This window comes from Nomascus leucogenys, chromosome 1a, assembly GCF_006542625.1.
Source record: "Nomascus leucogenys isolate Asia chromosome 1a, Asia_NLE_v1, whole genome shotgun sequence".
Lineage (NCBI taxonomy): Eukaryota > Metazoa > Chordata > Mammalia > Primates > Hylobatidae > Nomascus > Nomascus leucogenys.
The window spans coordinates 89,880,369-89,905,026 of record NC_044381.1 but is presented as its reverse complement, the minus strand read 5'-3'; the positions used below and the strand labels follow the sequence as shown (position 1 = coordinate 89,905,026).

The window sequence follows — 24,658 nt, the reverse complement described above, 5'->3', positions numbered from 1 at the left end:
CACAATTCTGACCTCACCAATGGGACGTTCAAAGGGGAGCCTTCATTTCCTGGCATTCTCTAGCACCTGATCCTCGTAAAGTCTCCCAAGCACTTAGGAACTTGTTTCTCAGCACAGGTCTTTAGAGACCATTGCTCCCCTCTTCTAAGTTATATTCCTGGCTTCTTGAAAAGTTGAAAGATCTGGCAACCCTGAATCTTCATTCCACCATGGCAACCATCAGCAGCTGCTGCCCCTTTAGATGGCACAGTGGGACTGATACTTTCTGATTCTCTAACTGGGGCAAATGTTGACTTCTCACCCGTCTGGGAAGTTAATGAGAAGAAAGAGTGTTAATCTAGAAGCACATGCATGAGCGAGTTCACATGGGTACACACATGTGTGCACACACACACACACATGCACACACGCCCCACCAGTATTTAGGTCCAGGGGAGATTAGCCTTATTGAGAGGTCACCCCTCAGCAGCTTCAGGGTGTATAATCTGAACCACAGATTTGAAAAGAGTTAATCTTGGAGTGACGTGAGGAGAATCAGCTTGTCATGGCACACAATAAAAGAGATGTTTGTGACCTGTGTGTTGAAAGAATGAGGTGTCTCTCTGGCATGCCCAAGGCATTGGGGCAGCCACATGGATAAGTGCAGTGACTGAACAGAGCAGGGGCGGGGACATCTGGGAGCTGGATAAATATTGTCTAATGATTGCCAGCCCTGGATTTGCTGATGAACTCACTTGGAGATCTGAGGGACTAATTTCTCTTTGCCTTTTCTCAGTTTGCTCATCAGCAAAATGGAGGCACTGCCATGGGCGTGTCAAACTCCAATGCCTCTGGGGGCTAGTCAGGCCATGTAAACCGGTAGGAGACGAAGAATAGGGAGTTGGTGGGAGGTGGGGGTTGGGGGACTGTACTGTGGTCAACTGGGAAGTTTATGCCCTTCCAGGGATGATGTTCACATTCAACCCAAGCCATTTGCCACACGGGAAGGTGAGCCCAGTGTTGTCATGGCTCCTGATTTTCTGAGAGAAGTTTGAAATTTGCATTTTTATATGAACTCTAATGACTTTAAACCTAGCTAATTTTTTTTTTAGATGAAGTTTCTCTCTGTCGCTCAGGCTGGAGTGCAGTGGCATAATCTCGGCTCATTGCAACCTCCGCCTCCTGGGTTCAAGCGATTCTTCTGCCTCAGCCTCCCAAGGAGCTGGGATTACAGGCATGTGCCACCACGCCTGGCTAATTTTGTATTTTTTAAGTAAAGACATAGTTTTACCATGTTGGTCAGGCTGGTCTTGAACTCCTGACCTCAGGTGATCCACCCGGATTGGCCTCCCAAATTGCTGAGATTACAGGCGTGAGCTACCGTGCCCAGCCTAAACCTAGCTAATTCAGTTTTCAAAAAGCATAGTGCACACCCAGAAAGCAATCCCAGGGGCCGTATTTGGCTCATAGCCCTAGATTTATGAGCCCTAGGTTTATCCCAACCTCTGGGATAAAGGCCACCCTGCCTAGCTCCTGACTGCTTTGCTGAGTCTAGGGAACAGGGAGGAAGGAGTTGTTGTGGATAAAGAATGGCCATGAGGATGAAGTTAGGGTGAAGGTGGGAGGTGAAATGTGGACCACACCATTACCAGGCCAGATGGGCAGGTCTGGACCTTGCTGGCTTTAGCTAGGAGAACTGCTGGGCCTGGCAGGAATTGTACACAAAGACAGGCAGGAAGGCGGCCCCGGGGGGGATGCTGTCCAAGATGTGGGCGGCAGCAGCGTGGGCAGAACAGTGCAGAGGTCAGGGAGGCAGCCGGGGCAGCCCAGGGAGAGGAGAGGGCAAAAGAGAGTTGGGTGGACCCTGGGTCTGAGACTGTTTGCCCTCTGCCGTCATGTCTCCTGGTGGGTGTGTGCACGACCTCACCAATCATGCACAGAGAAGAAGTGTCACAGCCACCAGCGGAAGCTCCATGCCTGAGGTGTCTATTGAGATAAGCACAAAACGTGGTCCAGCCCTTGAAACTTATAATCATGGTTGGGAATATTGACTTGTCACACAGGAAGAGAAGCAGAGTGGCAGATTGGTTATGAAGATAATAAGTTTAGGCTCAAACAACTTGGGTTTGAATTTTACTTTTGTCACTAACGAGCCATGCAGCTAGGGCAAGTTATTTAACTTTTTTGGGGGCCCGGTTTGTTCATTTGGGGATATTAATATTTTCTACCTTGTAGGGTTATTGTGAGAATTGAATGAAAATAAATACTATAATGTATGTTAAGTGCTTAGTACAGAACCTGGCACACAGTAAGCGCTCAAATGGAGCCCATTATTGTTATCAGACAAGCAGTAACCTCAGCTAACTTGTGATTAAGCACAAAATCCATTGTCTCAGGAGAGAGCCAACAACAGATGCAGTGAAAGTTTACCCCTTCCCTATTGCAAATGCTTTCCTAAACCTACCCTCTCTGTCCCAAACTCCTGTTTTCCAGGAAAGCAGGAAACATTGTAGTCACCTGGATAAGGGACACCTGCACAGCTTGAGTAAATCAGTTTGTTTAGCCCTGGTACTACCTGCTTTACATAATGGTGTTTTCATTCAGCTAACAAATGTTTACTGAGCAACTACTATGTTCCAAGCCCTAAGAAAGGGTTCTGGAGATGTTGAATAGAATAAGACAAGCTGTGGGACTTTAGGTGCTGAATCCAGCATACAGGCTAAGCTGCTATAACAAAGAGGTCCCCAAATAGAATGGCTGTATAAGGCTAGGTACAGTGGCTCATGCCTGTAATCTCAGCATTTTGGGAGGCCAAGGCGGGCAGATCACATGAGGCCAGGAATTTGAGGCCAGCCTGGGCAACATAGCGAAACCCTGTCTCTACTTAAAAATACAAAAATTAGCCGGGCATGGTGGTGCATGCCTGTAATCCCAGCTACTTGGGAAGCTGAGGCAGGAGAATCGCTTGAACCCAGGAGGCAGAGGTTGCAGTGAGCCGAGATCGCGCCATTGCACTTGCACTCCAGCCTGGGCAACGGAGCCTGGACTCTGTGTCCAAAAAAAAAAAAAAAAGCTAAATAAGACAGAAGTTTATTTATTTGTCAAACAAGTCCTTTGGTGAGCACACCAGGCAGGTAAGGTAGGTCCAGAAAGTCATCATTCATGGACCCAGGTTTTACTCTATTTTGTATCTCTTAAGTCTGTATTTCAGGATGTGAGAGGCAGGAGGTGAAATCCAAGGCAAGTAGCTTGTCATTAAGGAGCTTCCACTCATATCCCATTCTCTTAGCTTAGACCCATGGCCACACCTGGCCACAAGGGATGCTGGGAAATGTAGTTTGAAGCAGATGGCCATAGGCTTGGGTGAAACTCAAGGTAGAGGCTATCATAAAAATAAAGAAAGGAGAATGAGGCTGGGCGGTGGCTCACACCTTTAATCCCAGCACTTTGGGAGGCTGAGGCAGGTGGATCACCTGAGGTCAGGAGTTAAGACTAGCTTGGCCAACATGGTGAAAGCCCGTCTCTATTAAAAATACAAAAATTAGCTGGGCATGGTGGTACATGCCTGTAATCCTAGCTACTTGGGAGAATCACTTGAACCCGGGAGGCAGAGGTTGTAGTGAGCCCAGATTGAGCCACTGCACTCCAGCCTGGGTGACAGAGCAAGATTCTGTCTCCCCCCCACCATCCCCCACCCCCCCCAAAAAAAAAAAAGAAAAAGGAGAATGAAAACTGAGGCACGGTTAGCAGATTATAGCTGATTATGCTTCAGGGAGTTAGAAAAGTAGATCAAGGCTTATAATATAGTGAGGTAAATGCTCCTGTCAAGAGCACCGGTGGAATCCATAAGTAGAGACATATGTCGTGGACCTCATGGTAAGTTGGGCTTTGCAGTCAGACTTCTGGGTTAAAATCCCAGCCCCATCACTTAACTCCAGTACCTACTCCATAGGATGGGTGTGAGGATTGAATGACCACACACGTGAAGCTCTTAGGACACGGTCTGGTCCAGAGTGAATGCTCAGTAAGTGTAAGGTAAGGGTAAGTGTAAAGTAGGGGAAAGACGTGTTCAAGAAAGTCAACCGCCGACTCACGGATATCTGGGGAATCCCTCCTGGATTCACCGCCTCTTCAGTTTTACAGCTTCCCACAGCCCTTGTCTGCATGGATGCAAACTGGGATGTTGAACCCTGGGCCCTTCTTATCACTGAGAAATATGTTAATGAAGATAAACATGTTAATGAAGATAACATGTTAATGAAGATTAACCAGGCCATCTGAAGGGGCTGGTGTTTTGAAAAAATAGAATCAATTTGTGTTTACCTGGACTGGAACTAGGGGAGGAATTTAGAGAGGATGTTCCAAGGTCCTCCTCAGCTTTCTATAGCTTGAGTAGGAGCCAGTGAATTTAGTTGATGGTCTGTAGGCCTCTGTGGGAAGAATAAGAGCCCATCTTCTTGGGTGTGTCTCCAGTAAAGGGCTCTGGAAGTTATTTAAAAACTCTGCTACTGGCCGGGTGCAGTGGCTTATAATCCCAGCACTTAGGGAGGCTGAGGCAGGCAGATTACTTGAGGCCAGGAGTTTAAGACTAGCCTAGCCAGCATGGTGAAACCCCATCTCTACTAAAAATATAAAAATTAGCTGGGCGTGGTGGCGCGTGCCTGTAATCCCAGCTACTCGGGAGGCGGAGACATGAGAATTGCTCGAGCATGGGAGGTAGAGGTTGCAGTGAGCTGAGATCATGCCATTGTATTCCAGCCTGGGCGACAGAAGGACACTGTCTCAAATAAAATAAAATAAAATAAAATAAAATAAAATAAAATAAAATAAACAGTAAAATAAAAACTCTGCTACTTGGCTAAATAAAGGGGTGGTGGGCAGTGAGGCCTCCTAGGGAGCTGGGGAGAATTTTACTCTTGGGGAAAGCCCTGGTGGCCTTTCTGGAGGCCCTTCAGCAAGAGGAGAAAAATGGAAAAATCGCCCTGCTGGGTGCTGCACTGGCAAGGGTTGGGGTATCCTCTTACAGGGAGCTGGTGTCCTCTGATCTGCAGGGGGTATAACATTTCCTATCTTCTGCAGGTGTCATGTGAAAAGAGAACCCTTCTCGCTTCAGAACAGGAATCTTAACTTTCCTTGGCAATTTACACAGTGGATAGATTTTAACAGAAACAGAAACAGATGTTGGAGATGGTTTTCCACCAGCTTTCTGCCCTGTCTCTTCTGGGGTCCCAGGAGCTTTAATACCTTTTATCCTCCAGGTCTCGGAGTTGGACGTCACACTACTCTGGAAAGTGGCACTGGGTGCCGTGTTGCAATGGGCACCATGATTGACTCCTAGGAAATGGGACGGACGTGGGAGAAGGCAGCACACATTAGAAGATTCCTGGTGTTTAGGGCCTCACCTGTGCCTGTGGAGAGGCCAGCAGGAGTGGGCCAGGAGGTGAGCATAGATGCCAGGCCTGGGGAGGACTAGCTTGTGGACAGGTAGGTAGCTGATTGAGTTCCTGCCTGCCTTTCGTAACTTCAGCTGACCTCTTGGACTTGACCTCTCGGTGTCACAGAGGTCTACACCTGGCTAGCTTGGGTCTGTTGGTGGCCATGGTCTAGGGTTTTCATCCACGTTTTCTCCCTGTGTACCTCGTTTCTTCTCTTTCATGGTTTCCTAACTGGAGCTTTCACTGTTCTTTACTTACTACTGGGCTCAATATTTTGTTCTTTTTCCCTTAAGGAAGGCTTAGGAAGGGAGTTGGGGTGGAGTGGAAGCTGATTTAACTTGGGTTTCCCATTCATGGAGGCTTCTTTTTAGAGACAAGGTCTTCCTCTGTCACCCAGGCTGGAGTGCAGTGGCACGATTATAGCTCACTGCAGCCTCCAATTCCTGGGCTCAAGTGATCCTCAAGTAGCTGAAACTACAGACAGGTGCCACCACGCCTGGCTAATTTTGAAATTTGTTGTAGAGTTAGGGACTCACTATGTTGCCCAGGCTGGTCTTGAACTCCTGGTTGTGATCTTCCGGCCTTGACCTCCCAAACTACTGGGATTTACAGGTATGAGCCACCACACCTGGTTCCATGGAGGATTCTAATGAGACTTTGACATTATCTGTGCACTAGATTATATGTGCGCCAAGATATTCATCACAAAGTGTCAAATGCAGTCTGTGCCTTGACCATGCCATTCCTAGGGCATTGTGAGTCAATACTTAAAAATGTAGAGCCTATCATCCTCTTGTGATCATAATTATTTTACATTGTATATTTGACTTTGTATGTGTGTTTGTGTGTGTGTGTGTGGAAATGTAAATTTGTTGTGTGAGGATCTATAATGTGCCAAAAATGTTGTAATCTTGCTTTGCATTTCTTCATTTTTTAATAACCTGAACACCTGGGCTTCTGAGAGACCCTGTATTCAAGAACCTGTTAGATCAGTGGTGAGGAATCCTTTTCACACAAGAGGGTGATTCAGGAAAAAGAAGCAAACATATTTACGAGGAAATATCCCCCCTCCAATCAAAATGAAGAGAGCTTTATTGATTTTCATGACCCAAGGATGGGTGGGGTGTCAAGGAATGCTTAGTCTTAAAACTGACTCTATTGAGTAGAATAATACCAATGAGAAAACAAGCACTGCATTTTAGTCTTAATGTCCAGGTGTTTGGAGGCAGTTTTCTAACGTTTTGTTCTGAAATTAGACCTCAGGATGCCTGGATGATTCTCATCATTGCATGGACTAGAACCTGTCATATGTGTACCCGTCTTTTATACATCTCGGTACTCCTTTTGTCCAGCATGGTGCCCAGCACATAGTACAGGCATAAGAAATGCTTACCAGGAAACAATATGGTATAATGGTTAAGAGCACAGACTCTAGCCAAACTGCCTAGCTTTGTCACTTATTAGCTGTGTGACTTTGGGCAAGTTACTTACTCTCTCTGGGTGTAAAGTAGGGATTATATCAATCCCAACCTCATAGATAGAGATGGAATGAGTTAATATATATAAGCTCATAGAGCAATGCCTAGAGTATGTAAACCTGCATAAGTATTAGCAGATATTGGCCGGGTGTGGTGGCTCATGCCTGTAATCCCAGCACTTTGGGAGGCTGAGGCAGGTGGATCACCTGAGGTTGGGAGTTTGAGACCAGCCTGACCAACATGGAGAAACCCTGTCTCTATTAAAAATACAGAATTAGCCGGGCGTGGTGGAGCATGCCTGTAATCCCAGCTACTCGGGAGGCTGAGGCCAGAGAATCGCTTGAACTTGGGAAGCTGAGGTTGCAGTGAGCCGAGATCATGCCATTACACTCCAGCCTGGGCAACCAGAGTGAAACTCCATCTCAAAAAAGAAAAAAAAAGTGTTAGCAGCTATGATAAATATTATTGAACTGAATGGAAGCCCAAGTTGGCTTCAGTGCCAGAGCCTCACAGTGAATCTTTTCCATCTCTGGCTTCCATTTTGTCACCATTGATCAGATCTCTTTAACAGATTTCTGTATAAAAATTAACTACGCCTTTTCCCCTCATTCAAAACAAGTTTTTTTTTAAGGGGAGCAAAACCCAAAAAACCCCAGATGCTTTTGAAGCAAACCTGGACTCAGCTGTAATGGATAGTGTGTTGGACTAATTACCTGGGGTAGAGGCTGCCCATCTAGGTTTTGGAAACAACTCTTTTCCAAAGAAAGTGCCAGTTTCTCTGTTCCCTTTCATCTGTTCTCACAGAATGCCTTTTCTCCATACTCGACTAGTTAGTCTTGGCATTGACAGGGGAGAGCTCCCTAGAATGATACATGCCAAATAAAATATGGCTCCAAGAGCCTTGTCCACTGGATTGCTTTATCCTTAATCATGTTTATTTATTTATTTATTTTTTTGAGATGGAGTCTCGCATTGTTGCCTGGGTTAGAGTGCAGTGGTGTGATCTCAGCTCACTGCAACCTCTGCCTCCTGGGTTCAGGTGATTCTCTTGCCTCAGCCTCCTGAGTAGCTGGGATAACAAGTGTCTGCCACTACGCCTGGCTAATTTTTTGTATTTTTAGTAGAGACAGGGTTTCGCCATGTTGGCCAGGCTGGTCTTAAACTCCTGATCTCGTGATCCGCCTGCCTTGGCCTCCCGAAGTGCTGGGATTACCGGTGTGAGCCACCATGCCCAGCTCACAATCATGTTTATTTTTGTTCATTGGCTAATTTCTTAAGTTTTAAAAACTGAAGTATAACATACATACTAAAAAGTGCACATATGTTCACCCCCCAAAATTCACAAGTTGAACATGCTTGTGTTACCAACCCCCAGATGAAGAAACATCACAGAAGCCTAGCTGTGCCCCTTCCAGGCACCCCAACACTCCCTACCCCATCCCACCAAGGGTGACTATTCTGATTCTAACCTCATCAAACGGAATCTTCTATCACGTCCACTTCAGTAGCTGGATTTCCCCTTTAACATTGTGTTTGTGAGATTCATCCAGCATTGGCTGTGGTTGTAGATCATTCATTCTCATTGCTGTATAGTGCTCTGTTATGTAAATTCACCATGATTTATTTTCCCATTTTACTTTTGATGATCATGTGGTAGTTTTTGGTCTGGGACTTCCTGTGAGTAGTGGTGCTGGGAACATGCTGGTACTTGTCTTTTGGAGACCTTAAGTATATACACCTTGCAGGGGAGTTACTGGGTCATGGGGCAGGCGTATGTTCAGTAGAGGCTGCCGAATCCTTTTCCAAAGGAGTGCCAATTATCTGCTTGATTCCATTTTGATGAAGAAAATTATTCTATAGTCAGATTTTGAGTTTTTTTTTTTTTTTCTTAGAGACAGGGTCTCACTCTGTCATCCAGGCTGGAGTGCAGTGGTATAATCATAGCTCCTTGCAGCCTTGACTTCCTGGGCTCAAGCAATCCTCCTACCTCAGCCTCCTGAATAGCTGGGATTACAGTGTACCACCACACCCAGCTAATTACAAAAAAATTTCTTTTGTAGAGAGAGGAGTCTCGAGATTTTCCAGGCTGGTCTCGAACTCCCAGCTTCAAGCGGTCTTCCTACCTTGGCCTCCCAAAGTGCTGGGATTATAGGCATAAGTCACTGTGCCTGGCCTTGATTTGGGTTTTAAAGCAGAATATCATGACACGAACTCTGTTGATTTTACCATGTCTTCTCCCCCACTCTCATGCATGTGAACCATATGATAACCAGGTAAATTCATTCAAGTTGCTGTAACTGCTTCTTTTCAGAGAGGCTCTTGAAAGTCTTTTAGAACTGCTACTCGAAATGGAAGTTTTAAGATTGTTTTCCTAAAATTTCTCCTTTTTTTTTTCAAGAATAGAACAAATAATCACTATACCCCCTGCAAAAGAAGTTCTCCATCTCTCCCTTAACCCCAAGTTTTTACTGAATGAAATGTAGAGCTTAGGGAAATTTTGAGTGAAAATCAAACACCGGTGAGATTACAGACTTTCCAAAATTTGCTGATTGGACCATTCTTCTTATAATTTCAATTATAGTTGCCCCTCTTTGGAATCTGACAAAACTGGGCAAGAAGAGATTCCAAAGCTCCCTGTCCAGTTCCTAAGTTCTCCTTGTAAACAACCACAGTACCAGGTGTTTCAGAAATGCAGAAGATAGAAGCGCCTTCCCATCCAGACCCAGGTACCTTATAAATAGGGGCCTTGAGTCTCAGAGGGAACTTAATTGAATCTGTTAGTTCTGGCTTGCCCTCCCTTCCCTGACCCCCAAACAACAAGCTAGAAACAACATCCCACAGAATTACAGCAAAAATATTATTTCACACACTGCTCCCTCATAAAAATCCCTTGCTAAAGCACTCTCAAATCCTGCAGCCTGAGGCAGTTACGATTTTATTTTACAGATGGGAAAATGAAGACCTGCAGAATTGACTTGACGCAGTAAGAACCAGAAGGGCTAGAGTTTGGAAGCCAGACCCATGCCTGGGAATTTGTGTTTCTAGGAGCAGAGGGTCTCTTTTCTAAGGAGAATTTTAAGGATGATGTGGCTGAATCAGGAGTTCATCATGAGGTCCTTTTCATGGGTGACCTTCACATCCTGGGACCTGGCCTTTTGTCTGGTTGGAAAATGGTCTTTGGTTAGGACATACTGTCAAGGAATTTATTGCTTTTTTGTTGGTAGTGGCCAAGAGTTGAAACTGAGTGAATTCCCATCAGTAGGGGAATGGCTGAATAGCTTTGACACCTTTATATCATGAATTATAACAGAACCATTAAAAGGATATTGGCAAATTATGGTAGAATAAAAAAAGAGAGAGAGACTGTGTATGATGTATAATTCCATTTTTGTTAAACAATAACGCCCCCACACTGTCCAAAACTTCACTATTCAGTTCGTGTGTGTGTAAAATTACATGAATATGGGGAGAATTGTGGAAGGACACAAACTAAGATGTTAACACGGGCCGCCTGGAAAGGCAGGGGCTGTGAGTAGCCATGTGGGAGGGTAGGGCATAGGAGAATAGTATCAGTGATATGATGCTATTTGAATAAATTATACACATGCATATATATGTATACATATGCATAAAGGAACGCGCACAATTATGTGTATAAATAAATTAAAAAAATCAAACAAACTAGAGTGGTTCTAGTAAGAACAAGGCTCTGAGCCCCACATGGGTCAGTTACCTTGGCGAGAGCTCGGTTCCACAGCTGCAGGCTTTACCTTCCAGATCAGCTGTGTTACAAGTTAAGGCCATTGGTCAGAAGTGGGCGGCTGAGTCCAGACACTGCTGCGTTTGGCAAAACAATAATTCTAGCTCCCATCTCTGTTGCGTGTATGTCCTGTGTGCTGGCATTTGTATAATTTTTCAAGGTCAGGTATTTTTATCCCTATTTTATGGATGAGGAAAAACAAGGGCAAGTCACTCAAGACCACACAGTGACTGAGTGATGCTGAAATTCAAGCCTGGGTCTGTGAGTCCAGAACTCCAGCTTCTCAGGTCACTTCCTGATCGCACCTGGAGCTGGGCTCTGCTGCTGTCAGTGGAGTGAGCACCCGCCTGCTTTGATCCAAGCTGAGATTCCCATGGGGCCCTCTCTCACAGATGTGGGTCCTACAGTGCAGGTTTTGCTACTTCCACAAACTCAGCCACCACTGAGTGAGCATTCCCTGTGTGTCCTCACCGGCCCCTTTCTTGGTTTTGGGTGGCAAAGCTTCTTATCTGTGTGTAGCGAGAGCAGCCTGTTTGGGCTACTGTCCCTAAGAGAGCAGAACTGCACAGCAAAGTAGGGCATCCGGTTGTCCTACCTCAGGACAGGTGAAAGGCAGACGGGCTTGTGAAAAAGGAGGACACTTTGGCCAAATCTGACATCTATCTGGCCCCTGCGTCATTTCGCCAGTCCCTCGGGGAGTCAGTGCTTAGGTCTTTCACGTGGATCTCACTTCCACGCCTGCCTGCCACATCCCCAGCCCCGCTAACCACGGAAGAACTCATAGTTGTGGCTTATTTGGTGGGCTGGTAATGTGACTTCCACACAAATTGCTGAGTGCCTTTGCTGTTGCCAAAGGTCCCTCAAAGCCAATATTTAAGATAAAAATTCATAGGTTTGCAAGTTGATATTACTTGGGAGTCCCTCTTTTAGGCTTGGTTTTCTTATTCAGAAAATGGGAATACGATTTTGCTGCCACTTGCCATTAAAAGAATATATATGGCCAGGTGCGGTGGCTCACACCTGTAATCCTAGCTCTTTGGGAGGCTGAGGCAGGTAGATCACTTGAGGCCAGGAGTTTGAGAACAGCCTGGCCAACATGGCAAAGCCCTGTCTCTACTAAAAATACAAAAATTAGCTGGGTGTGGTGGCGTGTGCCTGTAATCCCAGCTACTTGGGGGGCTGAGGTGCAAAAATTGCTTGAGCCCCAGAGGCAGAGGTTGCAGTGAGCCGAGATCATGCCGCTGCACTCCAGCCTGGGCAACAGAGAGAGATTCTGTCTCCAAAAAAAAAAAAAAGAATATATATGATAGATAATTTGCAAAGAATAGCAAAAGACATACCATATACTGGAAAGATAAGGCTAGTTCTGTGTCTTAAGTTTTGGCTGAAAACAACCGTGCTGCTGATGCCAACAGTAATTGCCATTTTTTTTTTTTTTTTTGAGACAGTCTCGTTCTGTCATCCAGGGTGGAATGCAGTGGCACGATTTCAGCTCACTGCAACCTTCACCTCCTGGGTTCAAGCAATTCTCCTGCCTCAGCCTCCCGAGTAGCTGGGATTACACCGCCGCCTCGGCCTCCCAAAGAGCTGGAATTACAGGCATGAGTTACTGTGCCTGGCCAGTAATCGCCATTTTTATGTAATAAGTCTGGATGTTTCCAGTGTGAATGGACTGCTACTGCTGTCTTCTCCAGGGTGCTGTTTTTTGGAGACAGGGTCTCACTCTGTCGCCCAGGCAGGAGTGCAGTGGTTCGATCTCGACTCATGGCAACCTTCGCCTCCTGGGTTTAAGTGATTCTCCTGCCTCAGCCTTCTGAACAGCTGAGATTACAGGTGTGTACCACCACGCCCAGCTAATTTTTGTATTTTTAGTAGAGACGAAGTTTCACCATGTTGGCCAGGCTGGTCTCGAACTCCTGACCTCAAGTGATCTGCCTGTCTCGGCCTCCCAAAGTGCTGGGATTAAAGGCGTGAGCCACTGTGCCCGGCCTGGTGCTGTGTTTTAACAATGGCATCAATGACTTCCAGGAGCAGGCCCGTTTTGTGAAAGTGGACTTGACTGGAGGGGTTAGCTGGCTGCAGGGACAGTCTCCCTGGCCCTCACACCCTCTCTGTGTCAGATGGCCCCATTCTCCTGGTGGGGTTGCTGCAGCTGGCACTGGAGCCACTGCTTGCTGCCTTCTTTCACCGCCTGTGGAAGCTGCCACGGATTCCAGGAGGGGAGGAGAGAATGAGGAAAAAGCTTGCAGCAGGCTGGGGTCTTCACTTGAGGATCTGGGGCAAAACCTGTCCATGGCCAGCTCCTTTCCTCTCTGCCTCCTTTCACTTCATGAAGGCCGTAGACAAACTGTCTGGTCTCTCAGCTCATCTTTCTAGAGAGGAAATTCTTTTGAAGGAGGCTGTGTAAATGTTGTGATTGTGAACAGTGATCTTTTTTTTTTTCTTTTCTTTTTTTATTTTTTTGAGATGGAGTCTTGCTCTGTCTCCCAGGCTGGAGTGCAATGGCACAATCTTGGCTCACTGCAACCTCTGCCTCCCAGGTTCAAGCGATTCTCCTGCCTCAGCCTCCCAAGTAGCTGGGATTACGGGTGACTGCCACTGCGCCCAGCTAATTTTTGTATTTTTAGTAGAGATGGGGTTTTCCCATGTTGGCCAGGCTGGTCTCGAACTCCTGACCTCCAGTGATCCACCCACCTCGGCCTCCCAAAGTGCTGGGATTACAGGCGTGAGCCACCACGCCTGGCCGTGATCTTATTATTAGTTCCTTAAGGGCTGGGACTAAGTCTCCAGTACCTGCCACAGTGCCTGATGCGTAGTAGGACCCCAAAGAAATGCTTTTCATTGGCATGAAACTCCCTATGGATCCATGGCTGGAATGGTCAAGATACACCTGCCGGAGATAAGTGATCATTTAGGAAAGAGTTTTCTTTCTTCCTTTGCCTTCCTCTGTGCATGACAAAGTGTGGGATCCATAAACCTTTCCCCCACCCTCATTCTTCTTTGCACTTATTTCACTGAAAAAGTGATTTCTGGCTGGGTGTGGTGGTTCATGCCTGTAATCCCAGCACTTTGGGCGGCCGAGATGGGTGGATCACTTGAGGTCAGGAATTCGAGACCAGTCTAGCCAACATGGTGAAACCCCATCTCTACTAAAAACACAAAAATTAGCCAGGTGTGGTGGTGTGCGCCTGTAATTCCAGCTACTCAGGAGGCTGAGGCAGGAGAATTGCTTGAACCTGGGAGGTGGAGGTTGCAGTGAGCTGAGATTGCGCCAGTGCACTCCAGTCTGGGCCACAGAAGGAAACTCTGTCTTAAAAAAAAAAAAAAGTGATTTTATTCTGACCAATTAAGTAAAGGTGATTGGACCTTTCCACACACCCCTCTCCTGTTTGCATTCTGAGAGGGGATGTTGAAATAGGTTCTGTTTGGTTCTGCTTAAATCTAGGAGTATATTGACCAGCTTGGGGGAGATTTTCTTCATCCTGAGAGCTACTCATACTGTTAGGAATGTGGAGTCTTCTGAGGTCCCAGATCCAGATAAGACAAGGGCGGGAGCTCCCAATGGGCTCTTAAGCACTGAGTAGGAGGTTGTCCTTCAGAGAAAAGGGAAAAGAAATTCATCCAGATAGACTGATAAAAGGAGTGACATCACAGTAGGCGTGGCAACCACAGGGCAATCATAATCTCCCCACGAGGTGGTCAGAACCCCAAGGGAAGACCTAGTTTCATTGCGCTTCTTCTCCCTTCAGGGCAGGCAGGAGGAGGGAGGCATGGAGGAGGGTGCGCTTATCCAGTGGCTGGAGTAGGCCAGGGGTTTGCCCCCTGCTCTGACAGTTTCTCTGGAGTGCTGGTGTGCTACCTGGAAGCATTCACATTCGGTCACTTTATTATCCAGGGTTGCCCTGGGAGTTTGGCAGGAGAGAGGGAGCAAATTGGGAGAGCGAGGGAAGCATATCACTGGAGAGGGAAGTAGAGATGTGATATGATCCGCAGAACGCCGTGCTCTGTCCTCAGTGCCCCCTTCCCAGAGGCTCCAACCCCTTCTGAGAACACAGTTGTCAGCCTCCTGTTCCTCACTGGCTTCTTCTTTGGGCCTGGATTTCCACAGCAGACCTGGAAGCCATGTAAGTTGTGCTAATTTCAAAGCCACTTGTGTCTTCAGCATCTCCCCGAGGCACCCGTGTGGTGACGGCTGGCCCTGGGCATGTCTGGGAACGTGGTCTCTGGCGGGTGTATTTTGAACACGACGCACAGGTTTTAGGTGTCCAAGAGTCAAATAAGGGGGATGAACCATGATGTTGGTTTTTGGTGGCTTCTGGGTGTCCTGGGCCTGGAAATCATTTCTCCTTTCCTGTCCATGTGGGGTAACTATGCCCGGGTCAGATCTGGTTGCTGCCTCACTGCGGGTCAAGTCATAGTTGCATGTATGCCTCGCTGCCACTCTGGCATTTGGGGTTTTACAAGTGGGCGAGGCCACCTGACCACAGAGTGAGCAGCCAAGGGAGGCCGATGCTCCACCTTCTCCTGTTCGTCAGCACCCCCTCCCCCAGCTGTGGATGCGTGAAGACATTTAAGGGTCTCCCAGGAAGCAGGCTGTTTGGCTTCTTTACTCAGAATATCTGGAGCTCCTGCTGTAAGCTGGAGAAGCTGCTTCCCCAGCTCCTTGTGGCTGTGGGTCACTTTGTAAAGGATGATTTAATTTTTCTATTGAGAGAAAATTCACACAACATAAAATTCACCATTCTAACCATTTGAAAGTGCGTAATTCAGTGGTGTTTAGTACATCTGCCATCATCCATATCTGATGCCAGAACATTTTCATCACCCTAAAAAGAAATCCTGGCCTGGCGTGATGGACTCATGCCTGTAATCCCAGCACTTTGGGAGGCTGAGGAGGGAAGATCACGAGATCAGGGGTTTGAGACCAGCCTGGCCAACATGGTGGAACCCCATCTCTACTAAAAATGCAAACATTAACTGGGGCGTGGTGGCACGCACCTGTAATCCCAGCTACTCAGGAGGCTGAGGCAGGAGAATTGCTTGAACCCGGGAGGCAGTGGTTGCAGTGAGCCTAGACTATACCACTGCACTCCAGCTTGGGTGACAGAAAAAGAAAAAAAAAGAAATCCTGCACTCAGGAAGCAGACACTCCCCACTCCCCTGTCCCCTCTACCCCGGTAACCACTAATGTGCTTTTTGTCTCCTTGGATTTCCCTATTCTAGATATTCCATAGAAATGAAATCATATAACACATGTGGCCTTTGTATCTGTCTTCTGTCACCCAGCATAATGTTTTCAGCGTTCAGCCATGTTGTTGCATGTTTGAGTACTCCCTTCCTTTTTATGGCTGAATAATAGTCCTTTGTATGAATATGCCACATTTGATTTACCTGTTCATCTGTTGATGGACATTTGGGTTATCTCTGCTTTTTGGCTGTTATGAAGAATGCTAATATAAACTTTCATGTACAAGTCTTGGCGTGGACATATGTTTTCAATTCTTTTGGGTATATACCTAGGGGAGGAGTTTCTGGGTCATATAATAACTCTGTTTGAAGTTTTGAAGAACTGCCAAGCTGTTTTCCACAGTGACTGCAGCATTTTGTGTTCCAATCAGTGATGTATGGGGGGTCCAGTTCCTCTACTTCTTTGCTGACGTTTGTGATTCTAGCCATCCCACCAGGTGTGAAGTGGTATCTCATTGTTTGTTTGTTTTTTTTGAGACAGTCTCACTCTGTTACCCAGGCTGGAGTACAGTGGCACGATCTCAGCTCACTGCAACCTCCGCCTCCCCAGTTCAAATGATTCTCTTGCCTCAGCCTCCCGAGTAGCTGGGATTACAGATGCCCGCCACCATGCCCAGCTAATTTTTGTATTTTTAGTAGAGATGGGATTTCACCATATTGGCCAGGCTGGTCTCAAACTCCTGACCTCAAGTGATCCACCCATCTTGGCCTCCCAAAGTGTTGGCATTACAGGCATCAGACTACATGCCTGGCCTCACTGTGGGTTTTTTGTTTATTTGTTTGTTTGTTTTGAGACAGAGTCTCACTCTGTCACTCGGGCTGGAGTGCAGTGGCACAATCTCGGCTCACTGCAACCTTCTCCTCCCAGGTTCAATTCTCGTGCCTCAGCCTCTTGAGTAGCTGTGATTACAGGTGCATACCACCACACCTGGCTAATTTTTGTATTTTTAGTAGAGGAGTTTCACCATGTTAGCCAGGCTGGTCTCGAACTCCTGGCCTCAAGTGATCCACCTGCCTCGACCTCCCAAAGTGCTGGGATTATAGGCATGAGCTTCCATGCCCGGCCTCATTGTGGTTTTGATTTGCATTTCCCTGATGACTGAATGATGCTTCCTATCTTTTTATGTGTCTATTGGCCATTTGTATGTTTTCTTTGGAGAAATGTCTATTTGTTATTTGCCCATTTTTAAATTGGGCTGTTTGTCTTTTCATTGAGAAATGAGTTTATTTTAACACATGATTGTTCCTTCCCCAGCCCCAGCATGGTGTGACCAGTCTGTGGAGATGGAGGAGTTTAGTAGGTCACTTAAAAGCAGGCCTAGGTCTTTGCCTCTTTGGCTACTCCTCAACGTTTTTTGGGGTCTCTTCTTCCCTGACTGCCCTTAAGTGTTTTTTACCCCCAGAGTTTCTGTCCTTGACTCAGTCCTTGTTTTGCCCCCAATTCTCTGGCTGATTTCCTCCGCACCCTTGGCATCCATCCCCATACATTAATGTTGGCTACTCCCAATGCACATATTCATCCTGAGCTTCTCTCTGGAGCTCCATATTTGTATATCCAACTGGGACCTCAACATGATTCAAAACTCACCACGCTCCTCCGCCAAGCCTTCGCCTCCTCCCGGATTCCCCGTCAGGATGAGTGTTGTCATCTAGTTGGCCAAGCTAGACGTCATCTGGGATCCCTCCTCTCTCTCTCAGGCACATCTGCCCTCTTCCCACCCAGTTTTGTCCATTTGCTGTGGTCAATAGCTCTTCCTAATGTGTTATCAGTTCATCACTCCCGCTCAGACTGCCTTAGATCAGGTCTTTGTCATTCCGATAGACTTCCTAACTTTGAGTTACTTTCATCCATCTGTAGTCTGCCAGAATGATCCAGTTATATCACCGCCTACTTAAAACCCTTGTTTTCTGAAGGATAAACTTCCAACTCCTTTGTTGGGTGTATGAGCCCTCCTGGATTTAACCTCTACCTTCTCTCCAAGTCATATTCCCCTGCTCATGGTTTCCTCAGATCTTACTTCAGCCATAAGGAATTCCTTGAGGTTTCTTGGATAGGTTGTGTTCCCTCAAATCATCATGCCTTGAGTGCCCTGCTATTGGTATGAGTTATATATGTGGCCCGGGATAGATTTTCAGGGCTCGATTATGGACCCAGTATGGCCCAAATCAAATACTAATATGGATAGAGAACATGGTGAGTGTGGGTTGGATGTGGATTTTGATTCAATGATTTACTTATGTGAAATAATTTGCAAACTGAATAGAAATTAAACTATATTGTATTGCATTTATAAACTACCTGTATTGCAAAGACGATAAAGTCCCCTGGAAAAATTCTGACATTTGCTCTATCTATAGTTCATGGTTACTTTACTTTTTGCACCAAAAACAACAGAGGATACGTGGTGTGACCAGAATCTATGTATTTTAGGAGCTGATGGGACAAAATATCTGAAATCTTATTTGGATTCCAAGATTGCCATAGCTACGGACTGCTATGAATACCGGCGATCTCTTACTTGTTTGGAGTCCCACCCCTTTAACCTCTGGATTTCTTATAACTTTTCCTAAGGATATTAGTCCCTAGCTAGGGAAACTGAATGAAATTGAAGGAGGGATTCCTACTCTTTTCCAAATGATTTTTTTTTAAATTTTATTTATCTTAGATTGCTAGTTAGTGCTTTATCTTTCTCCCTCAAAATTTTTTTTTTAATTTTAATTTTTTTAGAAGAAACATGTTCTTACTCTGTTGCCCAGGCTAGAGTGAAGTGGTGCCATCATAGCTCATTGTAGCCTTGAACTCCTGGGCTCAAGCGATCCTTCTGCTTCAGCCTCCTGAGTAGCTGGGACTACAGGTATGAGCCACCACGCCTGGCAATTTTTAATTTTTTTGTTGAGATGGGGTCTTGTTATGTTGCCCAGGCTGGTCTCAAATTCTTGACCTCAAGCGATCCTCCCACCTTGGCCTCCCAAAGTGCTGGGATTACAGGCTTGAGTCACCACACCTAGCTCTTCCTCAAATTTTTCCTTGGAAAAATGGCAAGCCTTCTGAAAAGTTGTGAAAATAGAGCAATGAACACCAATATCCCCTTTGCTTAGATTCACCATTTACTGACATTTTGCTACATTTGTTTCCTCTTTACCTACCTTTTATGCGCATGTGTGCCTGTGTGAGCACACATCTATATTTTCAGGAAAAGTGAGATTTAGTTCATAGTACACCTTCCTCTTCTTGGTATGTTTTCAAGCCTCTGGCAAAACCCAGTGCCAAAACTGAAGCCTTGAGTTCTTGGCTCAGTGCTGCCACTGACGGGAGCATACTTGGATGATCCTGAACAAGTTCCTTCCCCCTCTTTGAGCCTCAGTTTCCCCATCAATGAAACGAGGGCTTGGATCCCGTGTTCTTGAAGCCTTCTCCTTGTACTCAATATTCTACAGCCCTGTGATGGCCAGAAAAACCCAGCCCTTTGGAAAATTGTCAGAAGATACTTAATGTACTTGTGAGATGAACCCCAGAAATTTATTGTTAGCTGGGCTTTGGCCAGGACTGTGTCTGGTTTGTAACAAGAAGTGTTTTTTTTTTTTCCCTTGAGAGAGCTACCAGTGCTTTGCCTGCCAAGGCGGGGAGGTGGGCTTGGTGGAGTTTCTACTAGAAGGAAGTGGTGGGAACTCTGACCTGCTTGCTTGCTGTCAAGTAAGCAGACAGAGAGGCTCAGAACCCCCTCCCCCGCCACGTTTCCTTGAGGTGCCTGCTTGTTTAATCTGCCGTTTGCCTTGCTTCCCCCAACGCCCTTTTATAGCTCCTTTTGTTCAAGGATCTTGCCACCTCCTTTTTCTGTCCCTGGCCCACCTCCAGGTTAAATATCCAAGAAGGACAGCAGTAGCCTGAAGATGCTGATGACATGGGGGATGTTCATGGCTGGCCCTGAAGAAAGGCTCTCATAGGTGGGGGTGATTGATACGGCTTTCACAGTGTTCCCGCCCACAGAGCCCAGGGCAGAGGCCCGAGGTGCGCCAGGCTTATTTTATGGCTTTAATTCCCATGAGTAGGATTGGAGAAAGGTTTAGTAAAGGAGAAAAGGACTCAGATGTGTCGGGGTTCAGGGAAGGAACTAGTGAGATCTGGGTGACAAGGGGTTCATTTTTCCATTTGGTAAGTGTTTATTGAAAGTCCACTATATTATGTGTAAGGTCCTTTTGACCCAGAAAGTCTGAAATTTGGGTAGCAGTCATTAATTTGTATTAGATACCACATATGTTATAGAAGTGGTAGAAATAATGTTAATAATTTTCATACTTCCGTTCCCGATGATCACATGCTAAGTGCGTCACATCTATTCCATTGAATCCTCCCAACAACTGGGATGGGGTGGTATTGTCCTCACTGTGCAGGGGAGGAAAGGGAGGCTTGGAACAGTGCCTTGCTCAAGGTCAGGGAATGAGGAGAGGTGGAATTGGGATTTGAGTTCAAGTCTGATTTCAAATTCCACACTCTTCACCTCTGAGTCTCTTGTTCCCAAAAGCTGTTTATGGACTGGTGGCAGTCTGTGATAGTTTTCACTGATCCAAAATATAAGGACAGTGTAACTGGATTTTTAATAAAGCTTACTTTAAAAAACTCAGTGGTTCTGAACTGGGGCGATTTTGCCCACAGCTCCCCCTTCTCCTTCCCCTCCACTGCCATAGCAAAGAATTCTTCAGTACAGTGTTAATTGGTCTGAGGTTGAGGAACTCTGATTTAATTTGGAAAATTCATCGTAAAATTATATTATCCTGACTTTGGGGATATGTATTCAATGTTCTTTCTTTTAAGAAACAATGGTGTTAAAACAAAAGCTGGCAAGACCACGTTGGACCCTCCAATTTTGTTGTTGTTGTTAGAAATATCTTGGATTGTGGCCGGGCACAGTGGCTCACGCTTGTAATCCTAACACTTTGGGAAGCCGAGGTGGGCGGATCACTTGAGATCAGGAGTTTGAAACCAGCCGGACCAACATGGCGAAACCCCGTCTCTACTAAAAAATACAAAAAAGTTAGCTGGGTGTGGTGGCAGGCGCCTGTAATCCCAGCTACTTGGGAGGCTGAGGCAGGAGAATCACTTGAACCTGGGAGGTGAGGTTGCAATGAGCAGAGATCACACCACTGCACTCCAGCCTGGGTGACAGAGCGAGACTCTGTCTCAAAAAAATTATCTTGGATTGTGAAATTCAAACATCTAGGAATTACTTGATCTAGGAATTAAATAAAAAATACTGTTGGCTGGGTGCAGTGGCTCACGCCTGTAATCCCAGCACTTTGGGAAGCTGAGGCGGGCGGATCACAAGGTCAGGAGTTCGAGACTAGCTTGGCCAACATGGCGAAACCCTGTGTCTAATAAAAATACAAAAAAGTAGCCGGGCATGGTGGAGGGCACCTGTAATCCCAGCTACTTGGGAGGCTGAGGCAGGAGAATCACTTGAATCTGGGAGGCAGAGATTGTAGTGAGCCGAGACCGTGCCACTGCACTCCAGCCTGGGCAACACAGCAAGACTCCGTCTCAAAAACAAAAAACAAAAAACTGTTTATTAGGGATTAAAGAAGGCAAATATTTCATGTTATAAGTAAGGCAATGCCTGGTGATGGGTTCTTGGGGCTCCTGGAGTTTGATTTAATAACAAATATTTATTGACCACATATTGTCTTGTACTGTGAGAGGCCTTATGGGAGGTCAAAAGGAATTTTGCCCTAATGATCTTAATAATCTCCATAGGACAAAAAGTGAACATGTATAAAGTGGAAAACAAGGAAAGCCTGGCAGATGATGGTTAAATTTATTTGCTGATCGATGTTAATGAGGCAGACTCAGAGGTTTCTACCAGAAGGAACTTCAGGTTCTTGATTCGAGTCAGCCATCAAGTAACTTAAGGTAACCTTGGGCAAGGCTTTCTTACTGGTCTCCTATCTTGGATGAGGGCCCCTCAAGCCCAAGTGAGAAAGCTGTTTCTATTATCTCCTTTTCCTCCTATCTCCAGTGGGATACCCAGTCCTGTGAATTCTATTTTGGGAATGTTTCTAGAGTCTGCCCAGTCTCTTCCTAGTCCAGTGCTTTCTCCAACCCGTGGCCAGGGTAATCTTGCTGAAACACAAATCTGATCACGTCACCCACCTCTGCTTAAAACCTTCAGTGATTTCCTCATTGCCCCCAGGATAAAGTCCAAACTCCTTGGCAAGGCACTCTTGGCTCCGTTGTTTGGGCCCAGCCTCCCTCTTCAGTCTTTCTCAGCCTTTGCCCTTCACTGCTCCTCACCCCATGGTCTGGATGCCCCAGATGGCCCACTCTTCTCTGTGCACAGATTGCTGACCCACTCTCTGGAATCCCCTTTCCTCTCTTTTCTACCTGGTAAAATCATGCTAATTTTTTTTTTTTTTTTTAAGACAGGGTCTCACTCTGTTGCCCAGGCTGGAGTGCAGTGGCACCATCACGGCTCACTGCAGCCTCTACCTCCCAAGCTCAAGCAATCCTCTTGCCTTGGGCTCCCAAAGTGTTGAGATTATAGGTGTGAGCACCGCACCTGGCCCATGCTAGTCTTTTAATGCTTGTCTCAATCTTCTCCTCTAGAAGATGCCCCAGACCCTGGATACAGGGACCATGTCCTCACTTCTCCTCCCCACGGAGGGGAAGGATCTGCTGTTGAAGGCAGGATCTGCTGTTTTTCTGCTATGTTGTGTGACCCTGTACCCAGCACAGTGCTTAGCACATGGCAGGTACTCAACCACTGTTTGTTGAGTAGAAAACAAATGGATAAAGGAGGGAAAATTTAAAGTGGAAATAATGATGTTTAACCTTTGTTATCACCCAAGGTTGCTTGTAGCATGAACATGAGATAATATTTTTTGAAGAACTCTGAAAAAAATGTGAGGCTGAACAAATGCAAAGCAAGGTATTCATTATTGTTTTCAAAAGTAGAGATGATTAACCTTTGAATTATTATATCACCATTACACATCGTATTTTTTTTTTTGAGAGTCAGGGTCTTGCTCTGTTGCCCAGGCTAGAATGCAGTGGTGCGATCTTGGCTTACTACAGCCTAAAGCTCTTGGGCTCAAGTGATCCTCCTGCCTCAGCCTCCTGAGATGCTGGGAGTACAGGCATAAACTACTACAGCTGGTACACACTGTATTTAAGAGTAAAGGGGGGCCAGGTGCAGTGGCTCACACCTGTAATTCCAGCACTTTGGGAGGCCGAGGCAGGCAGATCACCTGAGGTCAGGAGTTTGAGACCAGCCTGGCCAACATGGAGAAGCCTTGTCGCTACTAAAAGTAAAAAAGCAATTAGCTGGGCGTGGCAGTGGGCACCTGTATTCCCAGCTACTTGGGAGGCTGAGGCAGGGAGAATTGCTTGAACTTGGGAGGCGGAGGTTGCAGTGAGCCGAGATTGTGCAGAGTGAGACTCTGTCTCAAAAAAAAAAAAAAAAAAAAAAAAAAAGAGTAAAGGGAATGGTCGTTGAGTACTAGGAGTTGGTATACCAAGTAGAAAAACCCAGGTGGCCAGAATATTGCACAATTCAGAAAAGATATGCCTTGTTGGTGTAGGAAGCAAACACGGCTTGAAATGTGACTCAGTGGCATGGACCTGCCTGGAGGCCTCTAGTGACAACACACCCTTTTCTTTTCCAGAACTAGGGCTGAAGACAGAGAGGGCCATGGCAGGAGGGAGGAGGGCCTTAGTTTTCTTTCTCTTGTGTGTTCCACTTTCTTCTCTTTCTGATTCTTCCATTTTCTGAATATTGTCTGTCGTAACTACCCCAAGCGGAACATGGCACATGAAAGAAGAAATGGAAAAAGAAGCCTGGATTTGTACGGTGGTTTGCAGAGGCTATTGTACTAACTTTTACGATTGATATCTGTGAAAGTGTCCTTTTTTTTTTTTTTTTTTTTTTGAGACAGAGTTTCGCTCTTGTTGCCCAGGCTGGAGTGCAGTGGCAGTCTTGGCTCACTGCAACCTCCACCTTCCAGTTTCAAGCAATTCTCCTGCCTCAGCCTCCCAAGTAGCTGGGACTACAGGCACGTGCCACCATGCCCAGCTAATTTTTTGTATTTTTAGTAGAGACAGGATTTCACCATCTTTGCCAGGATGGTCTTGATCTCTTGACCTCGTGATCTGCCCACGTTGGCCTCCCAAAGTGCTGGGATTACAGGCGTGAGCCACCGCGCCCGGCCATCTGTGAATGTGTCTTATTCCCAGTACCACCACCTCTAGGCTTTAATTCCATCTTGGGCAGGTATTTTCTTTGTATACTTCTGCACCCTCTGCAGATGCCCTGCACATAGTAGGTGTTCATGAATGTTTGCTGAATGAATGAATGAGCTCCTGAATAAGAATGAAGTTTACCTCTTGTGCCAATTCCTTGATGCATCATATCTCCTCTCCTTTTCCCTGAAAAGAGGGATTCTTCCTCCTTTTAGCCAGATCAGGATAGAGACAATTTTCTTTAGCACTTCCTCTGGGCAACTCTTATTGTCACCTACAGGTTTGTGTCTAGGGGCTGGATCCATTGATTTTCAGACCCCTGAAGGTTGCCGCATCACAGAAAGGAGGAGCGGGGAGTAGGCAGAGTGCAGGGAGGAAGCCTAAAGGATTAATTGGTTAAACTTTATTACAAAGGCTGGTCCTATTGTTTACAGGCCATTAAAAACCATTATCATCTTCCCAGGCCAGGCAGACAGCAGCCAGCTGCTTTGATCCGTGTCTTAGAGAGATAAGGAAAATTTATCCCTTG

General features: G+C 46.1%; 1 protein-coding gene across 4 annotated transcripts in view; it reads left to right on the top strand.

Annotated features, from left to right (window-relative positions):
• DPF3 (double PHD fingers 3) overlaps nucleotides 1-24,658 on the top strand; it is a 282,508-nt gene that overhangs the window by 47,278 nt on the left and 210,572 nt on the right. Inside the window, exon 1 of one of the 4 annotated variants that reach the window (XM_030812916.1) lies at nucleotides 4,819-5,419. The exons of the other annotated variants lie outside the window; for them this stretch is intronic. The gene's annotated coding sequence lies outside the window, so the exon portion shown is untranslated. Of the gene's footprint in view, nucleotides 1-4,818; nucleotides 5,420-24,658 lie in introns of those variants that run through there. 4 annotated transcript variants of the gene reach the window in all.